Below are 22,752 nucleotides of genomic sequence, written 5' to 3'. Positions count from 1 at the left end.
GGATAGGGGCTCATGAAGTGCTGCATCAAACCACTCTTTAGACTAATGAATCTCAAGCAATAACAAGGGAGTAATTATGTCCTGGTTAACAGAGATTGCAATTCGTTTCCAAGAGGACATGCCGAGAACCCGGTTATATTCATTAATCAAGATGAACAAGCCAGCCCAGTGCACTTATAAAATAGACTGTATTTAAGCCAAACATGGTCATACTGTATTAAACCTTTCTCCATATCACCCAGAATTGAATCCCATTAAGCTGATATGGGCAAGTGTCAAGAATGGCATTTCTGAACCAAATGTTATGTACAGAATGGAAACATTACTATAATTTACGGTGAAAAAATTACTTCTATTACAAATGAGGACTAGAAGTAAAATTTGTGAGCATGTAAATAAATTTGAAGACCAGTAATTTCATGCAAAGCTTTATTGGACCATGATAAACATAAACATGGGAAGTGAAATGGACAGAAATAGTGACATTGATGGAAGCAATACTGAAACCGCAAGGGAAAGTTGTAATAAAACCACAGTTCTGCCAGCAGAAGTGAAATAGGCATGGATACAGAATACGATGAAACAATGGGAGGGGCATTCTCTAAGAGATTTAGTATACCTAGATATATTTTTTTTTTTGCTAGGGGCTTTACGTCGCACCGACACAGATAGGTCTTATGGCGACGATGGGATAGGAAAGGCCTAGGAGTTGGAAGGAAGCGGCCGTGGCCTTAATTAAGGTACAGCCCCAGCATTTGCCTGGTGTGAAAATGGGAAAACACGGAAAACCATTTTCAGGGCTGCCGATAGTGGGATTCGAACCTACTATCTCCCGGATGCAAGCTCACAGCCGCGCGCCTCTACGCGCACGGCCAACTCACCCGGTATACCTAGATATAGTGACAGTGAATGATCCATAGTCTTCTATCAAGTGATTAACACACTGAGTTATGCGTGACTTGCAGTTATGTGTGTAATTATTGGAATGATTTGTGAAAGGCTTCTTAACAGGAATACTTTAATTTACAATGAGATTGTTTGTTTCATAAGGCATGCATTTGTAAAATATCCTTACTTATACTCTCCTATGTATGCTCGAACTTAGTCATTGTCACATTCCATTACAGAGCATTTCCTGTCCTGCACATAAATGAGTGTTCTCCACAATTTGCAAAAGTTGTACCCAAAGAATGTAACTTTGTCCTCAACACAACAAAGCAATGTAAAAAGGAAACCTACATGATCAGAAAGCTTTCTGATGTACAACATACAGGCAGACAGGGTAAAAGATATGGTATATCTAGGGAGTAACATAGGACATCTTTACAAGGATCTCCAGAATGTCTGCTTTAAAATGAGGAGTTACTCAATGATGTCTATTCATTATCAGAAAAATGTCATCAAAATATTAGATTATTTCAAATGTGTTCACCTGTGTTTCTCCTGGCACTGCCAACTGTGATTTTGGTTCTTCTTTCAAGTGCACCTCTTCAAATATGATCTTGTAATTGTCCTGTGGAGAAGTTAATATATTAGGCAAATTTTTCAGACACATCTGGAAATGTATTTATATACGAGTGCACTTAACAATTCATCATTTCCTAGTTAGTGAGACAGTTTCCGTTTCAAATCTTCATTATCATATGTCATAAAATCTAAATGTTGAGAATCCATAAAAACATGACAACTAAGAGACCTTCAGGAGTTGAGGAATGACCTGCGTGTATGATCGGAGTTATTTTTGAAGAGTAGAACAATTATATAATATAAAACCTTCCAAAATAACAAACAAATGATCAGGAAAATGTACAGACATACTTACAAATATTCTGCTCATTATAAACAAACCAATTCTCAACTATTAAGAACTTCAATATTTATCACTGTTATCTTTGACATTCTGTACCAGCAAATAAAAATCAGCTGGAAAATATATCTTCCATATTATCTCTTGTATATGAAGTGCTCAGCCTGAAGGCAGGGAGGATCCTCAACAGCTCTGCCATCAGACGCCATAGAGAGCTAGGTGTCACTGAAGAGGCAAACTAAGGAAATGAAGACTAAGGCAGTTTTATATTGCTTTCCTCTTCGGTACCCCGTCATATGCTTTCTTTATATCTACGAAACATAAACACAACTGCCTATTCCTCTCGTAGCATTTTTCAATTACCTGGCACATACTGAATATCTGATCCTGACAACCTCTCGGTGGTCTGAAATCACACTGGTTTTCATCCAACTTCCTATCAATGACTGATTGCACCCTCCCTTCCAAGATGCCAATGAATACCTCGATAGTTGTTGCAACCCTTCCAGTTCCCTTGCTTATAGATAGGTGCAATTACTGCTATTGCCCAATCTGAAGGTACCTTACCAACACTCCATGCTAATTTTACTACTATATGAAGCCATTTCATCCCTGCCTTCCCACTATACTTCACCATTTCATGTCTAATTTCATCTACTCCTGCTGCTTTATGACAATGGAGATTATTTTCCATCCTTTCCACTTCCTCAAGCATAATTTCACCAACATCATTTTCCTCCTCCCCATGAGCTTGGCCGTTCACAACACAATCGTATGTCCGATTACTGCACGTCCAAGTGTGACAGAAACCAAAATAACTCGCTCAACTATACGAACAACAGGCAACGGATTGAAGGTATCGGCAAAAATGACAAGCTCTGAACCCCGTGGAATCTCCTTAAGTTACGGTGGATAATAATATGTCGTGGTACGAAATACAGAATTAAGTAAATATCGCAGTTTCTTCAAGTAAAAGTTTAATAAATGTAAACAAATGGCGAGAATATCAACGATAGAAATGTATCGGAGGCCATGGAATGAGTTGGATTAAATGGGCTAAGTTCAATCTGTACATGGTGGCCATACCTTGCCTATCTAGTCCGATACGATTCGATAATTGAGACTGGTGATGAAATTGTCGATTGGTAACCGAAATATTATGTGGCGGATTATTAAATTAATTACTTTGCCGACCTAAATGATTATACAAGAGTACTCTGTATCAAGAAGTCAGGTGTTTGTCAAAGACATATGGAAAGCTAGGAAATATGGAGAAGTCTTTTAAAAGCAAACCGTCTGTTATTATTGTAATCTAGTATTAGATTTTGTTTCAAAATAAGTTAAGTTTACAGTTCTGTTGAAAATTTATAGGGTATTAGAAGTGTTGCACACGCATACGAAGGAGATTAGAAGTGAAGCTAGATTGTAATACAATATTCTCAACTGTAATAAGAAATAACATTTGTAAAGAAACGAGATGCGTATCTGGTTCTCTCAGAACATTAAGGCAAGTGTTGTATTGTGAATGATATTAATGCGAGTAACTCTATACTAATAACTTATTACGAGTTTCAAGTATCATGAAGCCAAGTACTATCGGAGATGACTATGAGATGGTGATGAATCCCAGCATATCTTGCTAAGTTACAGTATACGGTCTCAACTGACCTGACGAAAACTGGGATCGATACTGGTGGATGAGAGGTGTCTTCTTCCTGAAGCCAACGAATGATGAGTACTCAAAGTCAATGTATTATTATCCCGCTATGTGGCTGCTTTTAAGTAGAGTAGTATGTTTTACAATGTTAAATTTGTGACATGCCAAATTACACAACCTGAAGGCAACCGTTTTATTCGTCAATCATTGCCTTACGATGGGTAGGAATGTTGGAAGTTGTGTCGTGAATGATCCTGAATTATGATATATCGTACGCTATGTCGTGTGAATCTAAGCGGTCGCTAGTAAATGTTATGCAGACAGATTTAGGCATGGATAATACCCGTGTTAAGATAGTGTCATTATGAAGAAATTTCAGTTTAATTTATGGTTCGAATATATATTAGAAGGAATCGGTAATAACATGTGCGTGATTTAGAGTCATCTGCGATCATATTTTTATGTTAAACGTAGTGTTCGCGAATGTAATTGTAATGTAATGTAATGTAATGTGTGATGTTGTTGCGATGATATTGTGTTAATAATGGTGTTAAAATGTAAAGTTTTCGTAATGTGAAGTGCCTGAGTATATTTTTAATGAAATGAGAATTCGTTGAGCATGACTTGTGTGTAATATGATGAAAGGTTTATTGTGACAGGGTCGTCGAAATATAAAAATGATCAACAGGGGCGATTTCTCCGAGCACGCTACGCTTGCTGCGAAAAACGCAATATTTTTCTAAAGCAGGTGAGTTAAAAAAATTACAATATGTATCGTATCTGTAATAGATCTGCATTATACAAATCGCATGTTGCATATATCTTGGCGAGTCCAGCGAGGCTTGCTCGTGTCTTAGGAGCTTCAGCGCAGCTGTCGACACAGCGAGAAATGTATGCGCGCGCAGGTTTCTTCTCTCCAAGGCCGGTTGCAAGCTGTCACGCTTGTAATATGTAGTTGGAAGCTCTGGTCTGAGAGCTACAGATCTAGGGTGTTGTGTCAGTGAGTAGTGTACTGTAAGTTCCTGACCATCTATTCTGAATGATTTGACGTGCTGAAATGGGTTCCGAACCGTGCATTATTGACAGCTTGTTATCAAATCCATTTTCTCGGAGGACTGTCCAAGAGAAAACAGACATTATTAAGAATGGCAGGCCCTGTCCGGCGCTGCCAGATTTAAGACACAGCACAGGGAGAAAAATAGAGAATATGTACGTTCGTTTTCTGTATCTCAATATAATAATACGCACTGGTTGACAAGGTCCAAGAAACTGAATAGACTGTTTTGCTGGCCGTGTTTACTATTTTCTGCTGATAACGGTGTATGGTGTAAAAGTGGTTTTGACAATTTGAACACCTTGACACTTTCCATTACAAGACATGAGAAATCTGCAAACCATATGAAGTGTTTCTTGCAGTTAAATAGCTTTGGGCGTACAAGGATCGACCACCAGCTGTATGAACAGAAACGCATCAGTGACCAACTTCATAATGAAAAGGTAAAGAAAAATCGTGACATACTTAAACGACTGATCGATGCAGTGTGTTTCTTTAGCAAAACAGGATCTACCATTTCGTGGACATGACGAGTCTGCAACTTCCGTAAACAGAGGGAATTACATCGAACTTCTACAAATTATAAGTGAATATGATCCTCTTCTGGCAGTTCATCTGAGAGATTCCACCATTTTTAGAGGGACGTCGTTTGCAATCCAAAATGATTTAATAGCAGAAATTAGTTCAGTAATTGTGAGAAGAATAAAGGAGGAGCTTAAACAAGCAAGTTTTATGGCAATAATATTGGACAAAACGTCCGATATTATTAATAAGTCTTAACTCTCTACCTTACTCCGTTTTGTAGATGAAAGTGGTGAAATTCAAGAGAGGTTTCTTGGTTTTGCTGACGTTAGTAAAGATCGCATCTTAAATCATGTTCGTGCTATTTTAAAAGAGTTCAGTTCTGAGGAAAAGATTGTGGCTCAAACGTATGACGGTGCTGCTGTCTTAGCCGGTCATGTGAATGGGCTTAATAAACTACTTCAGAACCAGCATCCATATGCGACATTTGTGCATTGTTATAGCCAGTTATTGAATTTAACACTACAGCAGACTGTGAAGGTCGTCGCCATAAGACCTATCTGTGTCAATGCGACGTAAAGCCCCTAGCAAAAAAAAAATACTGTGAAGGAATATTATGATACGCTGGTGAAATTATTTCAACATGTACAGGATACTTCGGACGACTGGGATGAAGATACTACATTGAAAGCACAAGGATTTTCGTTCTTCTTGCTTAAGTTAAACACTAGATTACTGCTGGTAGTGTTCTCCAAGAATTTTTCATTCTCCGATACTGTGTTCAATATTTTACAAACAAAAAGGATGGATTTTCAGTACTGTGGCAAGAAGGTTGAGGAGCTCTTTTTAAATATCCAGTCTATGAGAGATGAAGATTTTGATAGTTTGTATGGACATGTTGATACTGAAATTGATGTTTATGGAGGACAGCCATGCTCTAAAAATCGAAGAATTAGTGATGAACCAGAAAAACCAAAATACAAACGTCTATTCAATGAAATGTTTCGACAATGTTCGCTTAAAAACCGATTTAAGTGTGATGTATTCATCTTCTGATTTGAAAGAGGAAAGTGTTTCAGACTTAATGCAGATTATGCATACTAAGAAATTGTACATGGGTATGCCAGAAATTTTCAAGCTCATCATACTTGTAGCAACAATTCCTGCTACTACATCCTCTGCAGAACGTTCTTCTTCAACACTGAGATGCATTAATACATATTGCAGATCGACTCAAGGTCAGGAGAAGCTATCATCATTAGCCATGTTGTCGACTGAAAAAGGATCGCTTGCAGAAGTTAGATTACAGTCCTCTTTCTATGATGAAGTTATTGATGGTTTTGTAAAGAGAAGCCGCAGAGTAGAGTTTGTTTTCAAGTAGGAAGGTCTAATAAATAGTTGCAATTTTTCTGTGTGCATAGTTTGACATTTACTTGTTTAAATTATATAATCGCTGGCTTGTCATGATTTGTTTATAATTATAAAATGTGTCTGATTTTTATTCCTTTGGCCATTCTTGAAGGTGTGACGTAACCAGTTTGAATGCATGTTCATGTAACCGATGATTAAAATGTTCATGTGATTGAGCGATTATTGGGTTTATAAATTTTATTCATTCAGAACTATGCATGTCCCACCCCACCAACTTTCACGAATGGAAGAGCAAGCCTGACTTTCATGACCAGCATTCGCCCCTGATGATCAACGTTATATGGATCGTCGTGAATGTGTTACTGGGATTAAGTATTTTATAGAATGATGCGATATAGAGGTCCTAGTGAGATTTATTGTAGTGGAGATTGATTTAGTCATGCGTATGAATTTGATTTTGCTGCAATGAATGGTAATTACTTTGGCATAAGGCGATATTTACAATGACATTTCGAGAACACTGGTAGAATGATCGTCTAAAATATATTAATTAAATACAGTATAGGTGATTGCGCACAATGTTGAAGTGATATAAAGTCTTCACGAATTAATGACACTAGATAGTTGAGAACCATATCACAAATAGAATGTATGATCTTCATTTATATATGGTGAGTAGATTAATTGTTCTTGCTAGCTGAATTTCTTGACGCTTAGAGCTGATGTAGTTTTACAGGTTGATTTCAAATGTTTTCAAATGTTCATTATTTAGGTGGAGATGCCGATGGAGCTCAGAAGAGATCAATTTCATTTCCTATTTGTCCAAGTTATTGTTTGAAGGATTACGATGTTGTCTTATGTTATTCGATCATTTTCTTGACCTGAATGATATTGATGAGCATAGATTACCGGTGCAATCAAGTTGTTAGGTAGATTGTTAACAAATTAAGCGATGATTTAAAAATAACGGGATGCTGAGATTTTTATTTGAGGTCAGTGAATAGATATGCAAAGCCAACAAGAATTTATGACTTTTTTTATCCATCAGTTTGAAGATGTATGTGGTGAATGATGGATTTAGTTAAAATTGAAGCCTTCCGCATTGTAGTACGGATTTCCTTTTAATTTTTCTAATTAATTTGAAGTTATCATTGATGTTATGAACGAAATATGGACAAGAGTTAGAAGTTAAGATTGTTTCCTTTTAATTAACGTAACATTCAATCATTTCCAACATCAATTTGTGTTGCTTTTTTATTTTCTTAGCATTGTAGTTGTTATTTTAAATATTTTTTAGTCATTAAACGGAAAATCCTTCCATGAAAAGTTATATTTTCGGTGTTCTCATTTGATAGTATAAGGTATGTCAATATGATAGCCAAAATTAAGATATTAATTAGGAATCGTCTTCTTACGTCAGTCGAATCAACTTAGAGCCAACGATACGATTCTGTGAGCCAACTCAATGACCTTTCACGTCCCTAGAGTGGAATCTCTTGTATCTCCGAGTGACACCGGCCGAGGCATAACTTTATCATCAAGAACCCTGAATTTAGAGATGCGAGAAAGGTCACATTAATCTTTCCCTAACTATTTGCTGCTCCTATTTATCATGCAATTTAAAATGCAGTTATCTGGGCAACAATGTTTTAAAATAGTTTTAATTTTATTTTTTAAATCATCTAACCTATGAACAAAACTACAACTTTTGTCCCATCCCTAAGAAATTAAATCAGCAACTGGTGCAGGCTACCAGGAAAAAAATAAGCTGAAAGCATATAAAGAAGAACAGGAGGAAAGTCTTCCATTAGCAAGATATCATTGAACGTCTTCACAAGAAACATAAGGTCTCAAAGTTCCGGATAGCTATTCCCAAGAGGTGAACTGAGACCTTGTCAGGCTTCAGGCCAACTCAACCATGTATCGATATCCCCAGTATCCCTATTGTTACCAGTACCTCAAGAAATATTTACACCACCACATCTTCAAAATCTTAACATCTATTGATGGCAGTCCAGGTTTTACAGAGGAGAGTTTTTAAAAGAAAGTTAGGGCTCTTTTCCACAATCAATCCTCGGAACTTAGATGTTTAATGAAACGGCTGTTAAGAAGAACTTGGTGGGGCATAATAAACAGTTTTGTGTCTATATTGACTTAGGTCAGGGATATTTAGACACTGGTATGAAGTGGCCATGGAAGTATTAGACTTTATGGTTGCAACACTGAACAGGAGCTAAAAAATACATGTGAGTGGAGGGCTCATACAAATTATCATATGGTCAGCAGCTGTGATGGGATTGCAACTAATAGCCTTAGGAATGAAGAATGTTGGACAGAATTCCGTGTTCTTTTCCACATCCAGCAGAGTTTGAGCAAATGGCATTAACTTTCCTTGATGCAACTCACAATATAAACCTTGCAATTAATTTGCTAGCAGAAAAGCAGGTTCTCAGAGATGGTAGTGCTCCAGACCAAGAAAATATTACTGAGGTGAAATACCTGGAAGAACTAGGTACTATTACAGGAAGTGAAAGGCATGCACACTGGTTATAGATCAAGTAGAGAGAATTTAGAGGGGGTGAAACAGAAGATAAACATTTCTTTACGTGCATAAACCTTCAGTAACTCTGTGGCTATTACCCTTAAATTTTGCACTGATCTGGGTGTTAAAGTGTTTACTGATTGTGAAAGTACCATTCAGTTTGCAATGTTCCTAAATGTTGCACTTGATTTAATAAATTCACGTCATCTTATTTGTAAGCATACCAAGGCTGCAAACAGATATTCCAATGAGGCCAAAATCTGTTCTGATATTGAAAAATGCATAAGTTATCCTAATAATATCAAATGATGGTTTGTCCTTCTGTAACTCTGTGAAAATAACTACAATGTAAGGTATCATTTATGATTTGTTAAGTGTGCAAGGTCTTGCAGAAATATATGTCTGGCAAAAGGATTCTGTACTAAGATACTTTCTCACATTCAATTTAAGCCAAGATCACCTGGAATTCTCCTCTCATATGTGAGGAACAGAGTTGGATATAAAATTCTGGTCAACTCAAAGCTGCATACAGGAAGTGTCCCTATGGTCAGATTGTTCGGCTCCATGGTTAAACGGTTAGTGTGCTGGCATTTGGTCAAAGGGGTCATGGCTTCGACTCCCGGCAGGGTCAGGAATTTGCCGCATAATTGGCTAACTTCGCTGACACAGGAGCTGGGTGTATATGTCGTCTTCATCATCATTTCATCCTCATCAAGATGCACAGGCTACCTACGGGTGTCAAATCAAAAGACGTGCATCTGGTGAGCCAAACTTGTCTTTGGTCACTCCCAACACTAAAAGACATACACCATGCTTTCTTTCACTGTTCAGATCGACTCATCTTGTAATTCTATTACACGTTTTTGAAAGGTACTGCTTTATTGAACCCTGGTCTTGTACAGACAATTCAACAAGAAATTGATTTTGACAGACTTGATCTAGATTAAGTCACCAATTAAGTAGACCTTTCTTTATATAGTGAATATGTTGATTATATTGCAAACAGTATGTAAAATATTAAGAGATAAGTATTTCATAGTGTTCTGTATTGAGGTGAGTTCAGTATTAAGTAAAAAGAAGATATATGATGATTTAACCTTCCATTACTATTAAAACAAGAAATGTAATTTGTACATTCCTACTTAATTATAATTGGTACCGGTTTCGACCATTATTCTTGGTCATCATCAGCCGATCACAAATAGGTATAAAAGAAAATGCACAGGTAAATAAAATGTGAAGTTTAAATAATTCCTTCAGTTGCTGTTTGTGAAGCACTAAAACACTTTATGGAGCACTGTGTGTTAAAATTTCAGCCTATCACAAGAAAGTTTAGTATGCGCAGGTAAACAAAATGTGAAGTTTAAAAAATTCTGTCAGATGCTGTCTAAGAAGCACTATAACACTTTAGGGAGCACGGTGTGCTGGAAATTCAATGCTGTGAAGAAGTCTAGGATCAAAAACGTAAATGTAGTATGGAGCAAGTTCTTGAAAAGTACCAAGACATATGTGCAGATCAGCACTGCGCTTATTTAAACTTCACATTTTATTTACCTGTGCATTCTTTTAATACTTATTTTGTGACCGGCTGAAGATGACCAGGAATAATGGTCGAAACCGGTACCAATTATAATTAAGTAGGAATGTACAAATTACATTTCTTCTTTTAATAGTATTATAATAATAATGCTATTTATTTTACGTCCCACTAACTACTTTTTAAGGTCTTCGGAGACGCCGAGGTGCCGGAATTTAGTCCCGCAGGAGTTCTTTTTACATGCCAGTAAATCTACCGACACGGGGCTGTCGTATTCGAGCACCTTCAAATACCACCGCACTGAGCCAGGATCGAACCTGCCAAGTTGGGGTTAGAAGGCCAGCGCCTTAACCATCTGAGCCACTCAGCCGGCCTTTAATAGTATTGAAAAGTTGAACAATCATATATTCCTTTTAACTTAATAGTGTGCAAATATACCACTAAATCAATTAAACATTTGCATCCTCTGCAGTGTTACATAATACCTATCAGCTTCATATCCGTACAAGACTTTACTACATCCTCCTAACCAACACTAACTTCCAGGTAACTTCACTGATAACATCAGGCCATGCTACCAATAGGGTAAAAACATGGACACTGCACTTATGCAATTCATATCATGTATTGAATATGAGGATCCAATAGAGTCCTATAAAGGTATAATTCCATCGTAGTGCACAAGCACTGACACATGTGGATTGGTGCAGTGTAATGAGTCTACATTTAACACATCCTTTTCTTATCATCATGGTTGAGATGCACAGTATGGAAGATATGACACATTTATTGTTCTTTGCCTCAGTGCTTAGACATTCATGTTTTTCTATAGGTGTCAGTTCAAAAAATCTGCAACAGGCCACAATTATTATTATTATTATTATTATTATTATTATTATTATTATTATTATTATTATTATTATTATCAATACTCTGAATGGCTAAATTAAGAGTACAAGGACCATTCCTTGAAAATTTAGTTCCATTCTCATTCAAATAGCAAGACTCTTCCTTAAGTGGGCTGACTGATCAAAAATCACCATCAAGGAGGTGAACTAAGAGTGAACCAACACTCAAATCAGATAGCATTTTTGTATATCATGTAATAAGGCAATTGTATGTAAGAACGCATTTAGTAAATTGTACTGCATAAAGAACAGAGGAATCTTCCAGATAACTTCAGGCCATGCTGCCAATAGTGGCAAACATGGACACTGTGCTAATGCAATTGTTATCCATGAGCACATTATGAAATGTCCTGTTAAAGAAATAGACACATGCATACATATTCATTATAAACCATTATTCCTTTTGGTGTTCAGTCTGTAAGCCTCTGTGAATATACAAATCACCACAACAATCCCCTATTTCTAACTAGTTCTATATCTCTTATCTTTAAATCATTAGAAAATGAGTCTAATCATCATCGCCTTGGTCTCCTTGTATTCCTCTTACCCTCCATGACCAACTCCATCATTCACCTAGGTACCCTATCCTGATCCATTTGCCTCACATGACCCCTCCACAGTTTGCTCATGACTACAACTCCACATCCATTGAGTTCAATCCTAACTTAGCCTTTATTTCTTTATAACAAGAACACTCCTACCATTGTTCCCACCTGTTTTTACCAGCAATCATTGTTGCTACTTTCATGTCTGTTACTTCTAAGTTGGAAATAAGTTATATTGCGCCCACCGAGCCTTCACTCCCGTATAGCAAAGTTGGTCTGAAAAAACACCTATGTAAAGATAGTTTCGTCCAGGAACTGACTTCATTCTTCCACAATACTGTTGATTGCAACTGTGAGCAGACTGAATTAGCTTGATTCAAGTTCACTTACTATACTACCATCCTGGGAGTGCACACATCCTAAATAATTGAAATTATCTACCTGTTCCAACTTTGTATCCCCAATCTAACATTCATTTATCTTGGATGCCTTATCTACTGACATCAATTTAGTCTTAACAAGGCTAATACTCATACCATACTCATTGCACCTATTTTCAAGTTCCAAGAGAGTAGACTGCAGGCTTTAGGCAACACCTGCCATTGACATAAATTTGTCAGCATATGCCAGGTGGCTTACAAAATTTTCACCTTATTGAATCCCTTCCTGCCACTTTATGCCTTATAGCAGATGATCTATGTAAACTACAATAAAAAAAGACTTTTCAAAATTCTGGCAAATACAGAAAATCCGATCTTGACAGTCCCGTTATGGTCTGATACCACACTGCTTTTCATCCTACTTCCTCAGAACCACTGACCTTACCTCCATTCCAAGATGCCACTGAACACCTTGCCTGGTATACTGATTATTAAGATACCTTGATAATTGTTAAAATCCTTCTTCTTTGCTTGCTTATAGGTAGGTGCAAATACAGATTTTATCCAATCTGAAGGTGCCTTACTAACACTCCATTATAATCTTATTTTATGAAGGCATTTCAACCCTTCCTTCCCACTATACTTCACCACATTAGGTCTAATTTCATTCATTCCTGCTGCTTTATGACAATGGAGTTTATCTACCATTCTTTCCTATTCCTTATTGCCTTCCTGACACAAGAGTTGAGAAACAATAGGGATTGCAAATAATATATGACACAGCGATGTTGCAGAAAAAAGACTGTGTTCAATGACTGAGATAATTATTCATGAGAATTAATTTGATGAGTATGATGCTATACTGCCGGAATGGGCTAAAGATGGTATTGTTGAAGAGAGACATTATGAAGGGGCTAGAGGTAAAAGTTACATTCTACCTCATTGGGGTGTATTTAAGGACAGTGCGACGATGTGAATTAGGCTTATTTGATGTATCCAGTAAAAGGAAGGAGGAGTTCTCACTGACTGACTGACTGACTGTATGGCAAAGGTCCAAACTTAATTGAACTCATTCCCTCTGTTCTGTTCAGGTTTAGAGAGAGGCCAGTGGGTGATAGAATATTACATGTTGGCACTTGCATGTTACTGCTGCACTTGTGCGAAAGATTTTTGGTTATACCAGGATGAAGGAGAAGCAAGACCATGCTGTCAAAATGTGCGAGATGAAAATTGGCACAAAGCTAAGACGGTGGATGCTAATTCTGGAACTCTATCAGAAAACAGAATAAAAGATGCTGTGGTATTTGAGGCGACAGGTGTAGACCTTGCTGGACTCTTGATACTGAAAGTAAAGAGGAAGGGGTGGATTATGCTCTTTACATTTGTTGTGTATAGAGCAGTGCACTTGGAACTGGGCATCAATTTCATAACGAATGGATTTTTACTGAGTTTTCGACGGTTCATCACTCGATGAGAAAGACAAAAAGTGTTTACAAAAAACAATGGAACAAATTTCACTTGTACAGATAATTTGTTCTGAACTGTCAACTAAAACCACAGAGAAAGAGAATCCACAATGCAGCAGGCTGGTGGGGTGGTTGGTGGCAAAATCTGATTCAGATAGTAAAGAGAAATTTGAGTTGTGTCCTTGGGACAGCTACACTGTGTTGCAAAGAGATGATGACAATACTGTGCGAGTGTGAAGCCGTCATTAATTCCCGTACTCTTACCTACTTGCCTGGGAAGCCAGATGATCTCCACCAAGTTTCACCTTCAAGTATTTTGCAAGATGATGTCTGCCTGGCAATTTTAGATTTAGATCAACTGGATTCTGTGAACTTATCAAGGAGGTTTTAATTTCTACTACAGCTGCAACAAGATTTTGAGAAAAGTACCTAAGTCAGTTGATCCAGATGCAGAATAAGATGTCTATAAACACTGGAGAAGGGGATGTGGTGCTGGTTGCAGCTGATGGGAAGAAATGGATCGACTGGCCATTAACACGGGTGCTGGGAGTGTATCGTGGGAAAGAGTTTGAAGATTTGTGAGGTTGAAAACATTGTCAGGTGAGGTGACTAGTCCACATCAGTGACTTCTGAAACTGTTAAGGAGAATGCTGATGACTGTCCGAGTAGCTTTCACTCTCATCACTCCTCAAAGTGGTATTATGACAGCACATCTACAGCTTCATGTGAATATAAAAACTGATTAAATTTAAGTGATTTACAAGAAATGTTAAGTTCCTCTCAGGTAGAAAGGAAGTTTCTCACAGGCTATGTGCATTAGGAATTAAGACTGTAAGGCAATCTGAAAAGATATCTCCCTCATTAATCCTCGTATCAAAAGAGTGTACATGAGCAGAAAATTTTACAAATAGATTTCCAGTAAGGTTGGTTGAATTCAAATACGGTTGACCACGTACATTTTTGGGAATGTAAAATCACTATTTCAGTCTTCACATAAATCCCCATTCAATTCACAGATGTTGAAATGATACTGAACCTAAAAACTATCCACGGATAAGACGTCTCTAAATGTGTGTTCAAATGCATCCAGTAGTTTTTCTGTAACAAGAACTCAAACAAGAACAAAAAGAAAGGCAAGACCCCTAAGCTAAAAAATATTTAGGGATAATTACTACACCTGAAATGGATAATTAAAAGAGAAAGCTGCTAAAATAATCAATATATAGATACACAGTTGTTACAAATTTTTCATATAGATTACAGTCATTACTAATATCCATGGTTTATCACTCCATGGACTAGAATTATGCAGCTTTCCATGTCAATTTAACCTGTCCTACCAGCCTCCTCTTCTCTAAGTAGTGCAGTGTTTTCCCTACAAATTTTGTCAGCCAGGTAACAGGAATGAGTGGCTAGGTGGGGAATTCTGCGCACTAAAATGGATATGAAATTTTTTTTAATTTATTCCTCTCACGGCATTCATATTAACAGACAGATAACAGTAACTGCAATATATAACTATTTTAGTATTTTGAAACTGAGCAAGACAACAGAGGATTTTGAACTTCTTGTGTTCTACTTCTCATTCATGATCATTCAATACCGGGCATTACAATTCCATTGCTGTGGAGTGCCATACGGGTTTGTGACATCATTCAAAACCACTAAACATTTAAACTCCGATGTAATTATACTGAAAATGACGATTGATCATTCAACCAAACAGTTTTTCAGTATGTAATTAGTGCATATCTAGGTTATGTTAGCTGGGTGGTCTGTAACCATGGCAGGGCACTTCACTCATCAAAAGGTCTTAGGGATAGCTCTGTAGTTCAACTAATATTTAGAACAATTCTTTTATCACCTGAACATAAACCTCTAGACTTGCTCCCAAATTAATTAATGAAATCCTGCAGGAATTTGTTTCTCAAAAGATAACAATCAGAAGGTTGTTATAACATTCCTTCAGTTGTGCTAGATTTCATAGAACATTAATAAAGCTGGCCCCGTTGTTTAGGGGCAACGCGGCCCTGGATTCGATTCCCGGCTGGGTTAGGGGTTTTTAATTGTAAATGACTAATATCCCTGGCCTGGTGACTGGATGCTTGTGTCATCCTTAACATTCCTTTTCTCACATTGAACACTCCATACTTCCTCCCTTCCAATTACACACGGGTTCATATCACATGTTGCAATAAGGGGCAAAAGATCTCTATAGGTCAATGGCCCGAATAGCAGTAAAAAAATATAATAAATAAAGTTGTTGCAGGACCTACAGCCACACAATCAGGTTAGGTGATACCAGTGTTGTAATATCATGGACGAAAAAGAGGTGGTCAACTATTCTGCCATTAATTGGTTTTTCAGTGCAGTTTAAGGTGAATTTTCATTTCAATGGAGTACCTAAAAATCTCACTATCCACATGACCCCTGTAAATTCCTTACCCTAACAGGGAATAATTATTCTTCTCCCATAGATTTATCCCCCTGTGCAATCTCAAAAGCAACACTTTAGGAAGCCTTAAGAGTATTGTGACAGTGGAAAATCCAGTTATCAAAGTTGACCATCAATGTTATAAAATCTTTTCAATCAGGAGAAAAGAAGAGTAAAGATCAATACTGATCAATGTCCCCATATAAACGTTATTTTAAATCTGTTGGTGCCAAAGAGGATAATACAGAATTATCAATACTGCATTAATGTACTCAATCCCCTCACGACTTTAGGTGAAAATTAAGCAACCAGTCACAATCAGCAATTTTATCATGAACAGTAACCTAAATGTCACTGTAGTAGTTTTACCTAATGAGAAGAAACTCTGCAGCACTGATAGGATCGAGAATCAGCACTATTTTTCAGATACTCATTCCTCAAACTCATTGGAAATCTCACTGGGGCCTTGTAGGTAAGATAAAGAGGTTCATTCTTTACCGATAAGGACCTGTTCAGTTAATTTACACTGAAAATAATCAGTGTTACATAACCAATCGTTAAACTATCCATGGGGAAAAATAATGAATACAAGGTTCCAATGCGAACAACTATTCACTATTTCCAATAACAATGAATGACATCCAGCATACCTATAAAACACTATGGGTGACGGTTTGGACTGTGCCATCAATACATAATCAGTTTCTAATTTATTACAATTATTTCACTAGTACATGTTTCGAGAGACCCAACTCACTTCATCAGCGATTTCTACATTATAAATCAATATTCCCCATACCATAAGGTCTAACATAATTCATCTATACAAAAGACATCATCGATACATACTGTTATTTATAACACATACACACATAATGACCATTTCTTGATAATGTTTGTCATAATGGAACACTTTAGAAATTTTTTTTTGCTACTGGCTTCACATCGCACCGACACAGATGGGTCTTATGGCGACAAAGAGATAGGAAAGGGCTAGGAGTGGGAAGGAAGCGGCCATGGCCTTAATTAAGGTACAACTCCAGCATTCTCCTGGTATAAAAATGGAAAACAACAGAAAACCATCTTCAGGAATGCCGACAGTGGGATTCGAATGCACTATCTCCTAGATGCAAGCTCACAGCCGTGCGCCCCTAACCGCAGGGCCAATTCACCCGGTTTAAAACATTTATAGACAGTTCAACTGGTTATTCTTATTTTATGTAACACTTTAAAACAGTATTAAAATGTCAGTTCATTTACATAGAAAAATCGATCAGTGATAAAATGCTTCTTGCTACTGTTTTTTCTGTTGCCCACTTAAGCGTAGGCCTATTAAAAAATTAACTACTATACTACCAAAGTTTATATTTGTGCCTTGATATTCTTAGAACACTTTCTAGAATGAACTGGTTTACCATTGAATTATTTCACTTGCAAAGATCTAAATGTGTAATTTATTATATCATGTCAGATGGAACCTTTCTATGTTGGTGTTGGGCTGGATTTTTGACAGAGCGGATCAAACCTCCCATCATGTTCTTGAATTCGCGGCTATTATTTGCTATTCTTATTGTAAATTATCAAAGCGTTTGAAGACTACCCACTCACCAGCCTAACACTTATTGATTCTATGTCATGCAAACTAGCCTTAAAGATGACAGAAATTGTTCCCTCGAGAGGCTAATGTATTTGAGCACCTTTAATACAAACAGGGTGGTAAAGGATTTAATATGCCAAGTTGAAACCAGCAGGCAAGCCATCCACATCCTGAGCTACTCAGACTGCCATTTTTCCTGACATAAGCTACAAAGCAAAGAAAGATGAAGAGAAACCCACTTCTTCAGCTTTCAGACATGCTGTGCCAAATAAAAGGTGCATACCTGGAAATTCTGCATTTGTGTAATCATAAAAAGTATACTTAGTCAATTTGGGATTAGTATACAAATATACATGTGCCTTAAGAATAGACAGCAAGATACTCATATATATCTCGAACTTCAGATAAAAGTTGAGTTATGTAACCAGTCAAACTCAGACGACTGCTAAGGGTTTAATTGTAATCACTATAAAGTTACCTGGAATTGTACTTACGCATGAAGTATTTGAAGTTTCCTCTGAGCAAATTGGTTCCTCTTTTATCTTTACTTCCAAGTCCATTTTAAATAGCGTGAGAAGGTTTAGACGGTTTTGGGATGCAGATTACCTCCACAGACCTTGCACTGAAACATGAGCAACAAACACTATTATTGTTGTTTTGTAGTCAAGTCTGTAGTTTTAGGTAACTTGATATTGTGCTCATAGCCACAAGACCTCCAGTTTTACCTGGAAAATGAACCTCAAGGATAAACATTTTCAATGAAAGAACAACACAACCCACACAATGGGATTAATTTGCACACCCTTATGTAGAGAGTGTGACTATGCAACTTGCATATCGCCCACTACACTGGGAGTCTACTGACTGGTTTGATGAACCTACCTTTCTTTTTACGACTTGTTTACATCACACTGACCAAGATAGGACTTAAGGCATTATGGCTAGGAGTGGGAAGCAAGTGACTGTGGCCTTGAGTAAGGTAGAGTCCCATCATTTCTTTGGTGTGAAAATGGGAAAACACAGAAAACTGTCTATATAGGGCTGCGACTCCCTTCACACTCCTAGCCCTTTTCTATCCCATCATTATCATAAGTCCTATCAGTGTCAGTGCAATGTAAAGACAATAGTAACAACAACAAAAAATCTACAACCGAACATCCAAGCTATTCATCTCCTGCTCAACTTACAGGGCAAATGATACACTTTCAGCCACTGTGAAGACACAATCCCCGCGCCCAGCCCCCCGCTAGCTCTATTTTGTACTGCTCAACATAAACCTCACTCTCTCTACACCAGAGTCCAGCGGTGATTCAGATACAATATAAAATTTGAAAGTCTCCATTAGGAACGTTCTGATATAGTACATTCAGTTTTGTTTTCAATCCACAAAACCTCGGACAGTAAGTGGAGAGCCCAGTCTTAATCATAACACTTACAAATTATGTAAATCATCCTGGACGTTAAAGACAATTGGGGGTAATACCTGTGCCTTATGTATTTTAATAAGCCAGTTTCTTATACAGATATAGCCTTAGTTCGTCTCTCAAAGTACAGTAATCACCTGGGCTAGCAGCCCCTTTAAGAGCTACCGTACCAAATGATATGTTGAATTCAGTAGCAGTTTAGCTAGATTCCTTATTGATCAAACAAATTACTTGACAGAGGATAGCCAGGTACTCATTGGCAATTTTATCCAAAAAGTTGCAACCATTATTGATTATGCTACAATATATACTGTATTTCCATTACACCAAACAGTTCCGAACTGGTTATGAACTACTTTGTTACAACAGTCCCGAACTGGCTAATAGTGCCTTCAACATTATTTCAATGAGCATATACGAATCAGAATGTTTCCAGGGTGACTGCTAATAATGGTTTGTTGGAATTATTAAATGGTATTTGTGAACTGTATCAATGCCATCTACGAATTCTTACAAAACATTAAACAATGGATGATGGAAGAGCTCACTATTCCAATGAGAAATAGGCCTACTGCATTTAGTTACACCATTTACTGGTCGAATCAAATGTGCATGTATACAACATGCAGTCCCTGGTATTGAACGCGCACTGCTGGCATTGGCTCTTGAAATGGTTCTGAATGTAGTTAGAACAGCATAAATTCAGAACTCACAGTTCAGAAGCAGTTCTGAATTTCTGTTGGAACAGCATGTACACTGGCACCAAAAAAGTATTGGCACAGACACCTTTTGGCATATAACACAATTGTATAAATACTAGGAACATCGTATGTATACCACTAACACTGTCTGTCTCCATGGCTAAATGATTAGCGTGCTGGCCTTTGGTCACAGGGGTCCCTGCTTTGATTCCCGGCAGGGTAGGGAATTTTACCCTTAATTGGTTAATTTCGCTGACAGGGGGGCTGGGTGTATGTGCCGTCTTCATCATCATTTTATCCTCATCATGACGCGCAGGTCGCCTGCGGGCATCATATCAAAAGACCTGTATCAGCGAGCCGAACTTGTCCTCGGTCACTCCCGGCACTAAAAGCCGTACGCCATTTCATTTCACAACTAACCCTTACTCAATAAAGGAAATAATTTGTACAAACTCTTTTCTAAGCACAACATAAACACATGTAATCTATTAAATTAGGGTTTTCTCCTGCTCGAAAAAGTATTGGCACACTGTATGTCATCCGTTATTGAGCTTTACAGACAGCGCCGCGTCTACTAGATTTGTGAAATCGGAGTTGACAAGCAGTTCAGTCGCAAGACTTAGAATCTGAGGGCGAAGGAGCATTCCATGGCGTTCCAAACCGAGGCTGTTTTATTCTTAGAGCATTAATACTATACAAGGTCTGTCTAGGGAGGTCAAGTCACGAATGCTACTTATTGAGCCGCCATATTGGGTCTTTGAGCGAGAGTAACCAAAGGCAAGTGTATTCGAATTTAAAGGATTTCGGTACCGTACATTGAAATAAAAACAAGATACCAACTATTTTTCATAAATAACTTAATTGGGCATCTACTGGTCTGTATATATAACTGTATAACACTTAAATGATTTGAATACATTCACAGCTATTTGAATACGAAGATAATTAACAGAGCCTCCATTTTTTTTTCTTGAGAAACAAGAATCAACAGAAAAGCTCACGTTCTTTCCTTTTACTTCCTTACAACTTGGTCTTACTCTGTTTCTTATTAATATCATCTGTCAAATATGTAATCTAATTGACAGAAACATAGAAATCTCTACAGTACCTGTATCATATTATGATTACCGGTACATGATATACTGAACTTGAAGTACTGTATTTAAAGTACTAAAAGAGAGCTGTAATAAATTACCTTAAGCGTTTTCTTTATTAATAAAGTAATTACCGATACTGCGTTTCTAAAAGGTTACTCCAGTATGTTGACAAACACTGAATGCCACTTGAGTTGAGTGCATTAAATTATGTATGGTAACTGTTGTTATCCATTCATGTGGTATTTCTTTGAGTTCTAAGGCAAAAATATTCTGCACATATGCAACAAGAGTGATGTTCTTAATTACTCTTAACTAGTTTATTGATAACCGATGCAGCTGTATAGTAAAAAGTGGTGGTGCTTATTGTTTTAAGAGGAAGTACAACTGGACAACCATCCTCTATAAACACTAATCAGAAGAAAACAAATGGAAGGTGTCCAACACTTCGAAAAATGAAGGTATCGGCAAAAGAAAGATGAAGGCCACAAAGTGCGTGGAAATAAAAACTTCCTAAGCCTCGAATGCGCTAATGCCGTCGGAAAAGAACAAGTGTTGACCAGGGGAGGTCGGATGGGCTAGAAGAGTGAAAGCAATGTCAAGACTCCGCTAAGGGCCTCGTAGTCACAACCCAAAATAGATTTCCCCCTGTGGGGGGATAGATCAACACCCACGGTATCCCCTGACAGCCATAAGAGGCGACTGAAAGGGGCATCAGTAGCTCCTAACTACGGAGCGTTGGTTGGCAACCATGGGGCTCGTAACTGAGTCCTAATATTAATGCATATAATAATAATAATAATAACAATAATAATAATAATAATAATAATAATAATAATAATAATAATAAAGAAAATTAAAGCCATTTGTAGACACGATTCCATAAGAAATAGAAATTCAATCACTATTAAGCTGAGTTAACCTAGGTTTGGCTATTTTAGGGATTACATTAGGATATTATGTTAGGCTACGGTACGTTAAATTACAGTAGTTGGTTAGTGTGTGTGAAGCAAGTGTTATGATCTTTAAGTATTTGTCCAGCCATATAATGTACTCTATAGTGTATTTAAGATGAATGAAATTTAGCTGTAAATAATAACTACAGTACAGTGTAAGGCTGCTATTATCAATAAAATTGTTGTAATAATGGCAAGCTGGACATAAATTGTTGGTTTGAAGTGATAGGTCTATTGTTTGTTGTGACTGTAATAGGTGAACGAACAGGAACAACCATTTCAAATATCTGTGGAACATTTCTACCTTGCATGTAGGGTTAGAAAGATACTGTCTGTAGTTTACATGAACAGGAATGGAATAAAATGGCGTATGCCTTTTAGTGCCGGGAGTGTCTGAGGACAAGTTCGGCTCGCCATGTACAGGTCTTTTGATTTGACGCCCGTAGACGACCTGCGCGTCATGATGAGGATGAAATGATGATGAAGACGACACATACACCCAGCCCCCGTGCCAGCGAATTTGACCAGTTTTGGTTAAAATTCCTGAACCTGCCGGGATTCGAACCCGGGACCCCTGTGGCCAAAGGCCATCACGCTAACTATTTAGCCATGGAGCCGGACACATGAAAAGGAAATTTTCATAAACATTAATACTGCTATTATACATTTCCTGTTACTTTTCTTGCTTGTTTTGAAAGACAATTCTCTTTCTCTGGGAGGTTTGTATTATATGTCAAAGACTTGGGTGGATTAAGGA

General features: G+C 37.4%; 1 long non-coding RNA gene across 1 annotated transcript; it reads right to left on the bottom strand.

Moving 5' to 3' along the window:
* Window positions 1-1,489: 1,489 nt before the first annotated feature.
* On the bottom strand, window positions 1,490-18,617 carry LOC136882029 (uncharacterized). The gene is made up of 3 exons (XR_010861067.2): window positions 18,546-18,617; window positions 18,315-18,442; window positions 1,490-1,513 (listed from the first exon to the last, which is right to left on the bottom strand). It is a non-coding gene; the product is annotated as an uncharacterized lncRNA (long non-coding RNA).
* Window positions 18,618-22,752: the final 4,135 nt, after the last annotated feature.

Source organism: Anabrus simplex, chromosome 10 (assembly GCF_040414725.1).
Source record: "Anabrus simplex isolate iqAnaSimp1 chromosome 10, ASM4041472v1, whole genome shotgun sequence".
Classification (NCBI taxonomy): Eukaryota; Metazoa; Arthropoda; class Insecta; order Orthoptera; family Tettigoniidae; genus Anabrus; species Anabrus simplex.
The sequence above is the reverse complement of the archived record's forward strand: the minus strand, read 5'-3'. Positions and strand labels throughout refer to the sequence as shown.